The 15000-nt window shown below is 40.7% G+C and overlaps 1 protein-coding gene, 1 long non-coding RNA gene and 1 pseudogene across 2 annotated transcripts in view; 1 reads left to right on the forward strand and 2 right to left on the reverse strand.

The window, feature by feature from the left end:
* LOC138010129 (uncharacterized) overlaps positions 1-2124 on the reverse strand; it is a 4217-nt pseudogene extending 2093 nt beyond the window's left edge.
* The window catches only part of LOC138011857 (uncharacterized), a 330121-nt gene that overhangs the window by 278391 nt on the left and 36730 nt on the right, over positions 1-15000 (reverse strand). The gene's annotated exons all lie outside the window — the stretch shown is intronic.
* LOC138010773 (uncharacterized) lies at positions 4001-12316 on the forward strand. Its single transcript, XR_011124554.1, has 2 exons — positions 4001-4416; positions 12171-12316. It is a non-coding gene; the product is annotated as an uncharacterized lncRNA (long non-coding RNA).

The following is a 15000-nucleotide window of genomic DNA, read 5'->3' on the forward strand; positions in this document are numbered from 1 at the left end:
TTGATCGCACATTCATTGAGTTTTGCAAACAGTGTTTCCATTTCAGTCTTGGATGGGACAGCAGAAGAACAATTTGGCAGGACACCAGGAGTAGGCATTGCCAGGTTGTTAAGAGAAGTTGGTTGGGTGGTTGTAGCGTTTGGACGTGGCTCGGAGAAATTTTTGATTTTTTCATCTAAATCTTCTTTTAGCTTTTTAGCTGAATGGAAATTTATGTCCTGGACCTTCGCGTAGGGGACTTCGCTTACGTACGTTGGTAGTAACCACGTGCATTTAACTTGAGTGCACGCTAGCTTTCCATTTATTCTTGTCCAAGCTTCAATGTAGAATAGAAGACTTGCAACATGACTGCAAGTCTCGGAAAGTCCTGCTTTGCAGCCTAAGCAATGTGCTGATATTATAGTACCTTCTTTACTTGTAATGATCCAAACTGGAAGAGGAGGTTCATTCATGCGCTGCGAATGTCGCACCTTCCCGATCACCACAAACTTATCGCAGATGACTTTGCCTTGAACACTAGTGATAAAACCTGAAACCATTTGGTTGTAAGCTTCCATACTTTTGAAGGCTTTGAATTGCTCCTTTGTATAGAAGCTGGTATTCATTACCAGGTAACAAAGGAGATCTGTGGCCTCTATCGGCGGTAGACATTCTGGATCCAAGTTGACACCGATTAGCGTAGCTGGATCGATCTTTACCACTGATATTTTCGCCAAATATCGAGATTTCACATTCTTTTCCAGATTCTTTGCGTAATCACTTAAATTGCGGAATATCGCGCTCTTTTGATAATCGTTTTGCGTGGCTTTTGTCTTCTGTATTTTCAATAAAATCACGCGACATTTATGTTCCACGCTTCAAAACACATACGCGTCTCTGTTATTTTACATATGCTAATTAGCTCGTGCGACACCAACATGGCGGACGATAACATTTGATAGGTGTGTGACGTCACATGAAAACCAAGAATCGGTTCTTAGAAGGCCCTTCCCGATTATGCAAGTAAAATTGCCATTTTATGCTCACATTATGTTCATTTTTCAAAGTTTGAAAAGTGCTTTGTTTTATTTGGAAGACAAACTCTAATCAAAGTGCCACTGTCGTTACTCGTGGATATGAAAGTTACCGCGATTGTTTAAAATTGGCAGGCTGAAGTTTTCTGTATGCATTATCATTGATAGTTGGATAATTGTGTAACAGCACGGTGGGCTCTCATATACAACTAGATACACAAAATAATGCATGTATGTGAGGTAATCCCCTTTGCTGGAATTCAACCCTGTGAAATAAGTATACCATTTCTCCAATAGGGATAAGATTACTCGTTAACACATCCTCTATAAAGAGCTGTACCATGTGTTCAAAGTTCGTTGCACAGATGACAGAGTAATTTAGCACAAGGTCTGATTTTTGTTGCCAGGTCATATTGTTAATGTCATCAGGGTTAGCAAGTAGAGCAGATCCATTCAGTAATATTAACACTTTTTGTGCCAGTTATACATTCCTCCAACAAACCTTACGAACATTTATCACTATATTTGATACTGCTACACTTAGAAACAGATGATCTGAACCATAAATGATCACAGCAAGTGCATACATATTCAGGGCCATGTGTTATCTTATCACGAAAAAGACTGAATCTCTTTTGACATGGAATGTCTAATAGAGTCTTGACCTTGACAAATTTCAGTTTGGTTTAGCCTTAAGCTCTGCATAGCTTTTCTTAAATGGTTTTATGCTTTTCTGATATGTATTCTCTGATATGTTCTGGATTGCTTGGATTTGACGGATTTGGATCAGTTTGATTTGTTCAAGTTGTATTCATGTGGATTTGATGACTCATAGCTTGCAGAACTTCGTGATAGCTTTGATAAACATCGGTATACTTTGATAGCTTCGGTGTTACTCTCCAAATGGCAGTCACCTTCCATATGGAATTTATTTATTCCCCGTGAGCTTAGGGGATGAAGAGCACTGTCTTCTCACATTGTGTCTGTCGATTCCATTTCTACACGCGTACGTATTAAAGTCTTCGCGTTGGTCAGTGAAAGGCGGTGCACAACTAATTGCATCAATCTGTACTTGTTCAGAATATTTTGCTTCACCTTCGAAGAAAGCCATTTCTTTAATTCTTCCGTTTCTTGCTTCTAAATGCAGCAGAAGGTGCTCAAACACTTAAGTATAAAAGCGGCATACAGCAATGGCGGCGCACAACCACGCGAACAGGAAGTCACAGCTTTCTAAGCTGTGTTGTGATTATCCATCCTGATTGGTGATTGGCTTATTAGATCGAACTTCCGGTTACCCAAGAGTGAAACATTTGCATAAAGAACCTCACCAAAACTCGTGGATATATCCACGAGTAAAAAGGAGCTGGCTCAATTTCTGCTTCGCGACCTCTTTCTATGACCTACCTGACACCTGACCAAAATAAGCGCTGACCGGCTAGGCGTTTTCCAAGTCACAACAGCATATAAGTAGAAAGCTTGGAAAATTGGAGTTGCCTAAGCTTTATAGAAATGTTAGAACACCAAAAACAAGCAAAGTTATGCTTTTGACAACAAAAATGTAGCTAAATAGGGGGGGGGGGGGGGGGGAGCGGGGATGCTAAAGTATGCAGGCAATTCTTTCTCAAAAAGTGTCGAAAAAAATATTCGTAAAGCCAAATTATATATGCCGAAAAAAATGCTAGCATAATCGGGAAGGGCCTACTTATAGGTGGAAACTTCCCGGAAAAGGGATCTCTTCTTCAGCATGCTATACAGCTACTTACATTGACGATACGTTGATGTATGCTTTTTTTTGGAGAAACAGAGCTGCAAAATATCTGTATTTTATTGATAAAAAGAAGAAAATTAATTTGGAAAATTAAAGATAGAAATCCTTAAAACATATTTACTAAAGGTACTACCAGCGTTCCTCGCCGCGTCGCCGTGATAGAAAGAACAATTGTCTCCAGGAGTGATCATTATTTAACAATTATCTTTCGAAATCGCGCAGAATATCGCAAGATACTTAGCCAACGAGGCCGTAGGCCGAGTTGGCTAAAATCAGGGAATATTGCGCAAGATTGAGCAGGATAATCGTTTTATTATTCAACACATTGATGACAAAGAACAATTTCCTACGTTTATTTGGAAAAAAAATCTGGAAAAACTAGCATTTTTCTCCGAAACACAGAAAATTACGTATTTTGCAGGATATTTGCATGATATCTGTTGTTAGTTTTAAAATATCACTACAAAAAGAAAAAGACTAACAAAAGAAAACAATGAGAAAAACATAATAAGATGGGTCAGCTTGGCGACACGTTTGCAAACCACTCTGCAATGTTGATCTTAGCTTCAATAAAAACTACCAGTAAATACTAATTATTTCCGCAGGTTGCTCGTGATAATTTATGCGCAGTTGTGACTGTGGAATCATCTTGAGGGATACTTTGAGAGATGAAATAATGAAAATAACTGTGAAGTAGTTAAATTTACAAAAAAATCTTTATTAATGCCTAAGCAGCTGGCTCTCTAGTTTGATTTAATTTAATTATGAACTTTCATTTTCCTCATGTATCAATTAATTTCGGAATTGTTAAATATTTTGTACATTAGTGTTGGCTTTTGTTTTTCTTCATAAGTTGAATTACATCACGCTTCTCGAACAAAAAATGACAAACTATGGAAGGCGTCTTTCAATGTGATAAACAATCTCGTAATCGATAGTTCTCCATTCCATCCCATATAGAAGAAGTAGATACAAGTATTTCTCATTCCCTTTGTCTTTTATCTCAATTTAATCCTCTGTGTTTTGCAATTGCATGTATTATTCATGAATTTTTTTGAGGATTGAGAGTCTATTAAAGCTCACACCCAATAACCTATTATTTGTCATCCGCTCTAGCAATTTATTTCGCCTAATATTTTAATATTTTTGGAATAGTGTTATTGATAGGAGAAGTCTGTAGGTGGTCATTTTTGCTTAGCATATAATTGCGGTACTTATGTGCGGAGAACGCACATCAAATTAAATTGGATCGTGTCAACAGTTGGCTACAGAGTTCCTGAGAAATTATAGCCATGCTCCGTTTCTGGAAGAGACACTGTGGATTAGAATATGTGCCTGCTTTTTCTTTCCTTTTCTCGTTCATCTCATTTCTTGGCCTCGCATCAGCTGCTGAATCATGTACTTATCAACCCCTAACGGAATACGGCTTCGCTCTTGTTGATCACTCGTATCAATCATTCATTGCTGATCGTCTGGCTTCTTGTTACATCGCTTGCAATATGCAACCAGCTTGTCAAAGCCTCAACTACAATCTTGCTGACAAGACTTGCGAGTTCAACAACGACACCAAATATTTTCGTCCCAAGTATTTCGTGGAAAAACCAACATCCGTTTATGGGACTAATCCTGATTCTGGTAAGTTGATTTTTCTGCGGTTTACAATCTGAAATAATCCACTAACTTCTTTGTAATTCTTTCTCTCTTTTCTTATCTTCTGTTCAAAATTTATCATCCACTGAATTAAAATCACTGCTTCCTCTACTTGTCTTTATGATCAGAGAAACAGTTAAAATTTAAATGTTGATCTAATTTTATAAATTGAAGGTATTGGTCACCTTTGGACAAGAATGATTCCTGTACATGTAGGAATAAATTCGCGTGTGTTTGAAATAAACTTGCATGATTTGTAAGAATCGTCCTGTTCGTAGAGTGCGGTAAAGACATCATTATCATCATCGTCATACCTTGTCTACCCTCGGATTTTAGAGTAGCTTGGTGTAGCTAATGGTTGTGTTTTCACTAGGCCGATTAACTAGCTGAAAATTCTTTGTAGGCTTTGTTTAAAAACCGACTTTTACTAGCTAAAAGTGACAACTGTTTCCTCTGTGAAATTTAACCCGCAATCTAAGCCGCAAACTCAGAGGATTCAAATTGCAAAAGCGCGCCATAATAAAAAAATGAAAGGGGCCGTAGTGCTTGGAATGACTTCTCTTGTGATTATTTTCGCTGTATTTTTGACAAGTAGAGGGAGCCAATGAGGCTTATGTCCTTACAAATAAGGAAGATGCGACGAAATGTTTTAAATAATTCTGTCAATCCAACAATGAAACAACATTCAGCGCCATAAGCGCAAGACTACATATATGTAGGCTTATCCAAGACCACAATTCTGGTTTAAGGACCTGGCCGAAGAAATGGAGAATCCAGTGGGGTCGGGGGATTGTAAATGGAAAGAAATAACTGTTGAAATCGTTTTCCTTTTTGAATTTCTCAAGCTCAACCGCGAGGGACTTGTCTGTAAAGAGGGAAAATGACATCACCAGATTATTTGGCAGGCTTCTGTCAAGACGCGCGGCCCGATTGGCTGCGGTGTTTATCAGGACAAGTTATACCATCTCGCGAGGTAGTATACCTCTGCGTGAATTTCCGCTCGTTTTTGCTTGTGAAAACAGCTTGCATTTTTAACTAGCTAAAACCAAGACGAGGTGTTTTAACTGTGTTTCCGGACTTTTCCGGCTTTATCCAGTTAAAATTGTCCTAGTGAAAACACAACCAATATGTCTTAGTATTTACCCTCCCAACTATGAGATACACTACAAAGGCAATTTGCAAACAATGGCCGTGTTTTCACGACAGCTGTTGTCTCGCTTAGCATTCCTGAAAGTGGTTCGTTTGCATACTTCACCGGTAAGATTAAATGAGAGAGCACGTGCCAATACAATAATAAAAATAATAAAAATAGCACGACTGTTGCATTCGCCTTTTTAGTAACCACAAACGACTCCTCATTGGCGGAAAGTAATTGCCAACTCGCTTAATGATGTCTGGTTTGGTGACTTAATTTTAATGAGAATTCTATTGAAATTTGCCGTGCGCGTACACGAACAGTCATCGCCAACATTTTCTCTTGTCATCGCTCATTTTCTGTATTTCCTTCAACTCGCTTCAAGACTCTTCTCACCAACTTAAAGGCGATGATAAGATTGCGAACTGATGACAAAATGGTTTGAAACCGCTTTTGTAGTATTTTATTGAGGTCTTACCGAGAAAAATTCATTGTGTCCTTTTCTTTCCCATTTAAACTCCGATAATGTTTGATGATTACGTTCAGCCAAAAAGATGCGCCGGCTGTTTTAAAATTACAGTTCATTTGCTTTATAGGAGGCAAAAACAGTACGTTGCTTTGATTCGTATCATTGTGCGCTGATTCTCGGCGAGTGGAGAACTAAAATCGAAACGAATAGCATAAGCCTCGAAAGAACTTTGCCAACAGGAGAAGGAAAGATGAACCAATTGTGAAGCCGGTTGTGAATTAATGTTTCTTATTTCACCGAACTGATCAGAAGTGAATCTTTGTTTTTGATTGTTGACTCCTCCTATGTAAACAACTCTGAGTAGCAATTCGTCTCGTTTTAAATAAGAAAATACGATTAATCAATACTTGTGTAAATAACGAGACGAGTATAATAATTTCTCTCACGATGTATTCACTTGGGTTGTAACCGGTCCCGACGTTTCGACCGTCTCATCTGGTTACGCAATATTCTTGGTATCATGGTGGTTGGCTGTGATTGATGGCATTCAGGCTTATTGTTCCTTCGAGTAGATTCAAAATTGTTCCCTTGTTCACGTATCGATCTCCTGTCGTGTTATCCACACTTCGGGAATTTCGACGCCATTATCTCGGCCAGTTGGAAAATAGAGACTGGACTCTGGACTGGACTGGACTGCACTGGACTCTGGACTGGACTGGACTGGACTGGACTGGACTGGGGGTTAATTTTTTAGAATCAGTTTCATTACAAATAGTCACCTTAGGTCAACACAGCAGTATTTGGCTCCATTTCTCTTTAATTTGAGGTAATCTTTTAAGCGAGTATTTACAAGCTTCGCTACACATACTTAGAAAGTTAGTTCTCCGTAATACAGCCCAGTCCAGTCCAGTCCAGTCCAGTCCAGTCCAGAGTCCAGTCCAGTCCAGTCCAGAGTCCAGTCCATGTTTTCCAACTGGCCCATTATCTCTGTTGATGCTCTTATTCAACAAAACTCCCATTCATGCTCAATTGAATTAAGGAATTGGGTGAAATATCAATCAGCGCCCTTCCACCTATCCGTTACCACTTTACTAATCGACCTAGAATTCCGCCTAGCTTCCCGCCTCTAACTCCCAAGAAACAGATCTAGAGCCCCAAACCTTATCCCCAAAACTTGTCCCACTCCTAATCCAAAAAGTAGGTTACAGATATGGTATCAAGATATCGCTTCGTGGAACAGATTCAATAATCCTGATGGGACCTCTCATCCGGATTTTTGGAAGGGAATGCAGACACAACGCGCTTGAGCTCGTTCATGTTCTGCTGGGGATTAATCACATCCGTATCACTCTCGAAGACAGGCCGCGCAGATCCACTATCCGGGTTAAGGACTTTGGCTAACTGGATATGAGCCGCAGTATGTCGACGCGACCAGCCAACATTTTCCTTTATCTCAGAAAGCGCAGCTCCCTTGAAAGCCAACGTAATTGCACAGCCAGAACGAAAACCATGGAGAGTTTCACCTTCGTCCGCACCCATATCCTTAAGGTACTCTTTTAGTCGGGCCTCGGCGGTGGAAGATCTCAACGGTAAATCTTGAATGCCTCCACTTGGTGTTGTTGAGCGAAACAAATAACCACGAGTTAAGTCGACCCTCATCTGGCGAGCTATTTCAATGTACTGCTCAATACCCCGAGTCGGGCAAATGGTGGTGTGAAGATTCCTACGGATCCCAAACACGTTCTCATCACCATCCCTCAACGTCCTGCCCCACGCGTGGTTGAGGGGGAAACAAATATCATTAGGGAAACGAAGTATCCCGGACACTTTGACCTGGGCGAGATCACCTGGGCGATCCCCACTAAAAACATCGTTTTAAAACAGGCCTGGTCCAGAACCACGATAAACCGCTGGATCGGTGTTCTAGCGCTGTCTGGTCCTGCTGAAGGTGGGATGATAACCGCGTCAGTTTATCAGCAAAAAACGGAGTTGCCTGTTTAGATGTTAATCGAGCCTGAAGCTGCCCTTCCTAGGCGTTAAAATAGACTTGGCAAGACCCAAAAAGTAACCTAGACGTATCAAATGGTATGCCATCACAAATATTGTTGACTGAGCCACGGCAAAATCTCGTTGATCCTGCGTAAGTAGAGCCGCATATCATGATTTCCCCTGGTCTAACTGGACTTGTAGTTGACCGTTATGTTGGTCATTTACATACAAAAGACACGGGACTCTTAGGGGGCGGAAAAAAATCGAAACTATTAGTCCCGTACTATGATAAACATAGGAAGATATGTTCCACCCGAAAGGCAGTGTATTGTATTTAAAATACCAGCCACCCCACTGGATACCGAAGAAAGTCTTGCTGTCATCATCCAACAAAATATGGTCATAGCCAGACTTGTCGTCTAAAACTGTTGGTAGCTGTCCTTCGACACATAGCCAGGCAAGTCAGTTACACCATCCAGAGTGAAAGTTTATCTTGCATCCAGAGATTCAAGGACATTGCGTCGTGACATAAACGCGGTTTCGAAGGCTCCACTGTAAGGGGGAGGACTAGATAAGGCCGTTTCACTAAAGCAACCCTCCCTACCAGGGCGATAGCACCCATCTTTAAACGAGCTATTAAGGTGCTTTGAATAAAAGGTACAAATAACTTGCATGCAACATTGTTCTGGAACGCATTTGAAGGAGGTCGATCGGTGTCATAGTCCTTTCCCTTATAGAGGAGCCCTTAAGATGTCGGAAAAAGTAAGGATATAAACTTTGTCTCTTATCCAAGCAAGAATCTCTTCATGTTTCTTGGAAGAGTTCTCTCCTCCCAGTAGGGCACGTGGTTGTGAAGTTCCCCGGCACAAACTCTATTGGGATCACGAAAAACCAAGTTCTCCAAGTCGTAAATGACCTCCCCACATCCCACCTTCTTTACAAGGGTTTCTAAAGACTGATTTACTGTTACCCACCTGCTGACAAGAACGGAGTTTCCTCTAACATCCACCCATCTCACACAATGTCTTGTAATAGCTGTGACGATCTCAGCATCAAAGGCCTGATCACTTTCCCAGGGTCAATGTGGCCTCCCCTATAACCAAGAGGAAGTCGTGGGTTAAATAAACCCCGTTCAGTCCGCAGATAAGTAACAGCTCTGACCCAGTATGACGGGAAGGATTGATTTAGGGGCTGTTTACATGGAGGTAGGAAGATCCTAGCACTAGGAAGATTCTAGAAGGCGGATCATCCTAGCGCCATATGTTTTCTGTATTCAGTTTGCATGCAAGAGGTCGTACTTGGCCCTTGTGCTAGGATCTTCCTGGTGCTAGGATCTTCCTAGTTGTGAGACAGGAAAATCCTAGCGCTAGGAAGCTCTTAGCACCATGTAAACTGCCTTCGCTCGGAAGTTCCTGGTACTAGGGACAAAAAAACAAACATGGCGGCGGCCGGGTGTTCACGGTATTCAGCTGCCAAACGTCGGCAATTTCGTCTGGCGTTGCCACAGGAAGATTCTAATGATTCAGATGACCGCCGACAATATTCAGGACCAGTTTTGTTTCAAAGATACACCGTCCAAACGAGAGACACAGTGGAAATTAAGGAGAAATCGATCGACAGCAATGTCGAAAACGCTGCGAGTCGAAAACATTCGAATTTATCCGAATACATCCGAATACATCCGAATTACATGTTTGTTGTTCTCGCCCGCCATCTTGCTTTTATTCTTTCTACACCTAGACAGAAATTTCTGCATGTAAACCAAACGAAAAGTTGTTTCGCCTTCTAGGATCTTCCCAGTGCTAGGATCTTCCTACCTCAATGTAAACCGCCCCTTAGGTACCCCCTTTTTCGGAGCTATTACAACTCAAAGACTATCCCTCTTTGTATTTCCATATGTGTGTGAAGGAAAGTTATGGGAAACCCATAAGGAAAACTGCAACTGCCCTGAGCGGGACGTGAACCCACGTCCCCTGATCACTAGTCAGATGTGATGACCACTGCACTATCAGAACAACCATGCTTGCAACATGGCTGATTGATCACTTAGTTTGTGGCATTTACGTGGAATCCCAAAGGGCCAGTTTTTCTAAGTTTTTCTTCACCCTCCGCTCTCAAAGGAGCACTCAGAATTCACTGTAGTCATTTTTCGAACCAACCCGCCAAAGGATTCATCCCACAGATCAACACTGGTAAAAAAAACTTCAACCTCCGCTCTCAAAGGAGCACTCAAAATGCTCCGTAGTCATCCCTCGAACCAACGCGCCAAAGGATTCATCCCACAGATCAACACTGGTGAAAAAACTTCACCCTCCGCTCTCAAGGAAGCACTCAAAACTCACTGTAGTCATCCCTCGAACCACCTCGCCGAAGGATTCAGCCCACAGATAAACACTGGTGAAAAAACTTCACCATAATGATCTTTTGTTGCGTGGTCATTGCTCCACCCATACACTTTGCGAAAACACCGTAATATTTTACGCTGTGAAAGTAAGAGGACTTCTCAGACAAATGAAAAAAACATTGCTGTCCTTTACGCTAACCCACAACCAACCGCATCGTGCGCGTACAACACTCATAGCTCATTTTCTATATTTCCTTCAGAATCTTCTTACCAATCAAACACTAGGATACCTGTGGTATGTTCCGGAACTCCAAGGACATGATATGATTTACGTAAGGGACATTGCCCATATATTGATAACGATCCGAGAATTCTATTGACATTTGGCATGCGCGTACACGAACAGTTATCGCCAACATTTTCTCTTGTCATCGCTTGTTTTCTTATTTCCTTCAAGACTCCTCCTACCAACTTCAAGGGGATGATAAGATTGCGAAAGATGACACAACGGTTTAAAACCGCTTTTAATTAACTCATTCGTTGCACCCGTCTATGGTATTTAATGTCGTTTTCTTTTCCATTGAAACTCCGAATATGCTTGATGATTACGTTTAGCCAAAAGGATGCGCCGGCTTATCGAAGGCATCCATTGCAACCTTTTTTCATGAAATCGAGATCTTCAATAACTCTTTTAAATTACAGTCCATTTGCTTAGGAAGCAAAAACAGAAGGGTTTCATTTTTTAAACTTTGCATTTAATCGATTGTATTTACTTGGTCTTTTAATTGTCTCGCATCATTGTGCGCTAATTCTCGGCGAGTGGAGAACTAAAATCAAAAGAAATAGAATAAGCCTCAAGAAAACTTTGCGAATGCCAACGGGGGAAGGAAAGATGAACCAATTGTAAAGCCGGTTATGAGGGAATGTTTCTTATTTTACCGAACTGATCAGAAGTGAATATTTATTTTTGATTGTTGACTGTTGCTATGTAAACAACTCTGAGCAGCACTTTGTCTCGTTTTAAGTAAGAAAACACGATTAATCCACAATACTAGTTTAAATAACAAGACAAGTATAATCATTTCTCTCACAATGTATCCACTTGAGTTTTAGCCGATAACGACGTTTCGACCGTCTCGACTGGTTACGGGCTACTCTTTTTATCACGGAGGTCGGCTGTGATTGGTGGAATTCAGGCTTATATATTGTTCCGTTGAGTAATTTCCTGAGGTCTGATTCAAAATGGTTCACGTATCGATCGCCTGTCGTGTTATCCGCACTTAAGGAATTTCGAAGCCATTATCCCTATTGATGCTACAAGTGTGAAGTCTTATTAGGATATAGCTTCATTCGCTCTATGATGTCAGCTGTTCATCTGTTCACTAATAGATCATTGTGAGGACTAGTCAAAATGCGTGCATCATTAAGCTTATTACACAATTGGCCTTTTCGTTAGACTTTCAAGTCTTTTCGGGTAAGGACTATAAGCCGTACGCCCCGTCTAACAAAAATCCAACACGTTCATAAGTTCCCTATTGGACGTTAAAGAACCCACACACTATTCGAGAGAGAGAGAAGGGGATAAGGTTCCCGGTGCTTGCGTGGGTGGGTATAGTGGTCTATATCAGCTGAATAGCTGCCAAGACTTCAACCTGCTCAAACAAATAAAATAACAAACAAACAAGCAAACTTATTTTACGATATTAATCAACAATATGTCCAAGCCAGCTTATTTGACAATTTGGACCAGCTTTTACTGACCGAATGTTTTCTTCTTTAAAACTTTACCCATTTTGTCACAGAACGTCCTTGGCGAAAGCTGAATTCAGCTGCAGTGTGTTTTGGCGCAAGAAATGACCAGTTTGGCCGCTTTGAGGTCGAAGTCGGTGGCTCTCTTGATGCTGTCAAACTCGTTCACCTCAGTGGATTGGTGAACTGTAACATTAATCGGAACAATAAATCGAGCAAATGGGGATGTAATCCGTATTCGAAAAAAATACAAGTCGTCATAACAAACACATCAAACACCGTCCTTCTGCCACACGCGGGAGTAAATTTAAAGTACGCCATTCCCGAATATGGTCCCAATTCCAGCGAGATTGTCTTCAGTGATTTCCCAAATCCACTTCCTCTGTCTTCTGGTCAAGATTTACGCCTGTGGCACCTGTATGGTTTAAATAATCATACAGCTGGAATAAGAGGGGGGAAATCATGCGCTAATATCTTTGCCAAGTATATAAATTAAATCTTTGCCCAGTACAGCAAAACCTCTGTGTCGTGGAACATTCAGCTTTGTTTTTAGAAGTCAGGTTAAGGGCCTACTGACGTGTTTTTTGGGGTGCGTTGCTAAGGATGTAATGGTTAAGTAATTGGAGAGAATTTAGAGAATTTGGAATTATTTTTGTCAGTTTCCAACTTTTGTAAATCAATGACCCTAAATATGACGTCATCATACCACGCCCATGGTCACGTGACCAATAAAAGAAAACTGCCTACGTGCCTTTGTCTACGTGCTACACAATTTGGGTATTTAATCAGTGGTTTGATAATTTGCATTCGTTTTTGCATCCAGCCACGCATGCCTTTCTTTTTATTTTGAAAAATGTTCTTTTTAAAGAGATAAACGATACTGAAATACCCAATAGCATTTTTAAAAAAGGTGATTTGAAAAAGTCAATGCTTATCTAGACTCTGTATTTAGGGCTGAAACGTGCCATTTGAAAAAAAAAAAATTCAATTTAAAGACCGCCGCAAATTTAGCTTTTTCTCAAACCGGAAGTCAGTACGCTTACGCATGCGCAGTTGATCTGAGAACGACCGTGAGGAAGGGCGAGGAAAAACCTTTGATGCAAACAACTTTTCGTGTGGAGAATTTTGATTGTGAGTGGGTTTTCTGGTAAGCTCACGATATGATTACTTCAGTCAGAAGTAACATTTCACTTCCTTAGCATCGCGCGAAAATTCCGCCTGTGGACCATCGCGCTATTTACGCTTAATGTTACGCGCGCCCTCCACTTGAATTTATATGTCTCATATCCATATCTTGCAATGGACGCAATTCTCGTAGAGCGTTTGATTTAAAGTCGCGTAATCTGCTAAAATTTTCAGTTGTGCGGAAACAACCAAGCTAACCAGTTGTTCATAATGTTTGCTAACCAGTCGATAAAGTTTTACCGGACCTTTTGCCGCAGTGTTACGTTAATTACAGGGAAAAACTAGTCAAGAAGTAAGCTTTCAGTTGATTTCTATGTTTATTTGCGTTGATTTTCGGTTTCGTTTGAAGCTTTTAAAGGCCATGTGTCAACGTAAATTGTTTGTATTTTGGGTCGATTTGTCTTATTAAATTCTCCGTATTGGTGTGTTTTCTCTATTGTTCAACGGAACACAGAATTCCTGAACTAACCCGAGTTCCTGAGGACAAAGACACAATGACTGAACTGCTGAGAGAGACAAAAATAAACCGACTAAATCCCAAGGCAGCGCTGACGCGAGCGGGAAAATCACTCCGCCACATGATAGAAATTAAGCGCCCGGGAAAGGAGGTGAGGGACGTAGCTAATAGAGAAGCATAAATCGTTTACAAAGTTGTTTGAAGATGACAAAGAACAAGAAGCATGGCTAGAGGAGAGCCAATATATGTTTTTAATAACCGATTCACACCAACTAAACACGTTTAATTAAAACAGGTTTAACAGCGTAAAAATGCACAACGGAAGGCTGAAAGACTGTATTTTAAGTAGAGTTCATGTAAGTTCTAATGTGTGTCTTCATTGTGTTGAGTTTGTAGTCTACATTATGTCAGGTAGTACCTTGTGTGAAGAAAACAATTTTAAACCATGCTTAACTAAACAGCTTTGGTGCTTTAAGCTTTGGTGTGAAGGCGGTATAAGTTTAGAGACTGGCACAAAACTGTATTTAGAAAGTACGGAAGCATTACCTTAGGAGCATTGAGTTGAGGAAAGTCAACTAAATGACATTGAAAACAGCTATGAAGATACAATTAGTTGGGAGCTAATCCAAAGTAGAATCACAAGAAGCAATAATGTTGCATACTGGTATTCGCTTAACTACTACTGAGTTAGGTAATGTCGCAAACAACGTCCCTATAGTTAACGAAACCAGATAAAGAGAGTACTGAGAGCTTTAAAGTAATTAAGAACGAAACTTGTAGTTTAAAAGTGGAAAAAAATCTTCAGGAGATGTTAGAGAGTACGCAATATTCCAATCAGATTTCAAGCACGTAAGATTCCGATCAGGTTTCAAGCACGTAATTGAAGCCAGGTATAACAAGCGGGATGCAATCAGATTTCTTTGCACCTGCCTGCAAGCTAGAGGGAAACCGCTCGATCTTATAAAAGGGATTGTCTCAGATTATGATGCGTCGTGGGAGTACTTAGACTCTATTTACGGTGACCCGAGATTTGTTTTCGATACGATAGCGCAAGACATCGTCAAGTTCCGACCAATTCGTGATGGCGAAGACGCTCAATTTTGTGATTTAATACAACTAGTAAAGCGCTGCTACAATAGGCTGAGAGACGTTGGCTTGCCACGCAAAAATGACTACAGCCATATGCTTTCCATTATCCAGCAGGAGATGTGCGTGGATGAGAGGAAAGTCTGGTCAAGAGA

The sequence above is a fragment of the Montipora foliosa genome, chromosome 7, assembly GCF_036669935.1.
Source record: "Montipora foliosa isolate CH-2021 chromosome 7, ASM3666993v2, whole genome shotgun sequence".
In the NCBI taxonomy this organism is placed as follows: Eukaryota; Metazoa; Cnidaria; class Anthozoa; order Scleractinia; family Acroporidae; genus Montipora; species Montipora foliosa.